Below are 3354 nucleotides of genomic sequence, written 5' to 3'. Positions count from 1 at the left end.
ACCTGATGATCTGCTTTGTAACCTTTCACTTAGATCACAGCAAAAAGCTCAAAAGAAAAAAAAGCAACTAAAAAATAAAAACTATTGCAAAAAATAGGCTTATCCTCAAACAACAAAGTACTCCCTCAATGCAAGAACACTTTGTTCTAATAATCCAGTATTCTGTGATGCTCACCTTCCTGGCTATCAAAAAATATAGTGTCTGGGGGTCTTAAAGCTTAAAGATAAACAAGCAGCCACCTAGCTGAGAAGCAACAAAGCCCACAAGGAAGATGCACACCAGTCTGTGTGATCATGAGGTGCCGATAGGATCAGGCATCAGGCATCAAAGACCCAAAACAAAAAATCATATCATCGTGAATGATGGGGAGTACGGAGTGGAAACCGAAAGCCCATCTGTAAGCAATTGGACATCCCTTTCCAGAAGGGTCACAAGGAAGACACGAGCCAGTCAGGGTGCAGTAATGGCTCTGTTGAAACATACAGCTTTCTTCTAGTTCTTTAATGCTTCCTCCCTCCCTCCCACTATCATGATCCCAATTCTACCTTACAAATCCGGCTAGACCAGAGCATGTACACAAGTACAGATAAGAGCTGGAAACATAGGGAATCCAGGACAGAAAAATCCCTCAGGACCAATAATGAGAGTAGCAAGATCAGGAGGGGAAGGTGAAGGTGAAGGGTAGAAAGGGAAGATTGATCACAATTATCTACATATAACCTCCAGGGGGATAGACAACAGAAACATGGGTGAAGGCAGACATCAGTCAGTGTAAGACATGGAAAAAGAATTAATATATTATCAAGGGTTCATGAAGGAAGGAAAGTGGGGGAGGGGGAAATGAGCTGATACCAAGAGCTCAAGCAGAAAGAAGATGTTTTGAAAATTATGATTGTAATATATGTACAAATGTGCTTGACACAATGGGTATATGTATGGATTGTGATAAGACCTGTATGAGGCCCCAATAAAATGATTTTTTTAAAGGCCTATCAATGATTTTTTAAAATGAAATATAACTCACATACTGACAATTATTGAACCAATTATCTCTGCTTTTTCTGTTGATTTTATATACAGAATTAAATGACAGAATTAAATTCCTACATTTCAGAATTAATAAATAAATGATAAATGATAACCCTTTAGAATAAGTAGATAATAACCCTTTAAAATAATATGACATAATATATGATCTAAGTAAGCAATACAATTCCAAAATGATTCCTAAGATATTGTAGAATATATGTATAACTTCCCAACTTAATTAATATGATAGGGAAAGCATTCCTTGGATGGATATGAGAAAGTGTGTTTGTCAAGAAATCACTTTAATAATTTTATAAAAATTTCATATCAGGAGTATTTCATGAAGGAAACTATGTAACTCACAGAGAAGCTAGCATTCACAAAAATGATGGCGATAGATGCAGCACTTTCAGAGGTGTGTTAGTCTGGGTTACTAGAGAAACAAATTCATAGACACACTCATATGTGTATAAGAAAGAGCTTTATATAAAAGAGCAATTGTATATTGAGAAAACAGCCCAACCCAGTCCAGATCAAATCTATAAGTCTGATATTAGCCCATATGTCTGATACCAGTCTATAAATTCTCACTTCAGACTAACACAACACATGCAATGATGCCAAATGCAGGAAGATCACAGGCCAGTGGTGGAAAGTCTTGTGAATCCAGTGGCGGAGGTAGCATCTCAGTGATGGTGTCATCTCCATGACTCCTCCAGCTACAGGACTCAGGCTCCATCAGCATAGCTCCATCTAGACTGCTGGTCAACAAGAATGTCAAGCAGAGAGAGTATGTGTCCCGCCTACAGGGAGGAAGACAGGAGTTTCTAGAATCCTAGGAGAAGTCCATGCCCACACCGAGGCTTCATTGGCTATGACCTGATTGACAGGCTAGACTCCACCCCTTCCCGCAAGTGACAGTAGATTATGTAACTGCCGCAAGAGGCTAACAGGTTTCCTTCTCCATACTACTTTTATGACTCTCTTCTCTCCTCCTGCCTCTTGATGAGTTTTTACAGATCAACCAGCTGACGTTAAATGAATCCAGCTGATGGAGAGCCACTGTGGGCCAGAGTAGTACTGCATGCCACCGGATTTTCAATGGCTGAGTTTTCAGAAGTCCATAGCGAGGCCTTTCTTTTGAGGTACCTATGGGTGGCCTCGAGCCTCCACGCTTTCTATTAGGACATTTCCAGTTTGTACCACGCAGGTAATCACAACGTTTTTTCTTTCTTTCTTGGTCAAGAAGGAAATGTTGACACAGAAGACACACAGCTCTTTCTCATCAGGGGCTTCAGCAATGCAGTGACGAACAGCCTACATCAACAGGGGCAGTCGATCCTGCTTAATATAGAGCGCAAGATCCTAGAATTCTCGGGAGAATATGCACAATCTACAGCCCCCTTTCTGCACAGGGAGAATCCCATTAGCTTATGGTCTCTACTGTTCCTTCTACTACTTTCGACAGCTGCTACTGTAACTGCCAAATGCTCCCCAGCACATGACACTCTGTTAGTCTTGAGAGTTTCCTTTGCTAATAATTCTCCTTGGATTGGGCTGACCCCTGGACTCTACTGTAATAGAAAACCATTAACTGTTCTATCTTTGGCACTCAGTTCGAGATATACACAATACAAAGCCGAAGGGGAATAATTGGGGAGTGAACATGAAGATGTTAAGAAAAACCTTTAAGCAACAAATTTGGCTTTTTCCACCAAGGGCAGCATACACATTTTACAATTCCGGATATTGCAGGCACCAATCTTTTTTATTTTTCCTGACTTTTGAGCAATTCAGACAATTTGAGAGCACAATACCTGGTATTACGATAAAATTTTTTCAGTCCATTTCCTACTTAAAAGGAGTGGAAAGATCCACCACTGCCATTATGTTTCAGATGCTGCTGCAGAACCTGCTGCCAGTTTCTTTTCTTTTTTTCCAATAAATCATTTTATTAGGGCTCTTACAGCTCTTATAACAATCCATACATCAGTTTTATCAAGCACATTTGTACATATGTTGCAATCCTCATTTTCGAAATATTTTCTTTCTACTTGAACTCTTGGTATCAGCTCCTCTTTTTTCCCTCCATCACCCACCCTCCTACCCTCATTACCCTTATAATACATCAATTGTGTAAAGCACATTTGTACATTCGTTGCCCTCGTCATTCTCAAAACATTTCCTCTCCACTTAAGCCCCTGGCATCAGGTCCTCATTTTTTCCCCTCCCTCCCCACTCCCTCATGAGTCCTTGATAATTTATAAATCATTATTTTGTCCTATCTTGTCCTGTCCGACGACGTCTCCCTTCACCCACTTTTC

The sequence above is a fragment of the Echinops telfairi genome, unplaced genomic scaffold, assembly GCF_000313985.2.
Source record: "Echinops telfairi isolate 266 unplaced genomic scaffold, ASM31398v2 ScPeMD7_7469;HRSCAF=8507_1, whole genome shotgun sequence".
Taxonomy (NCBI): Eukaryota; Metazoa; Chordata; class Mammalia; order Afrosoricida; family Tenrecidae; genus Echinops; species Echinops telfairi.
This window is presented reverse-complemented; position numbering follows the sequence as displayed.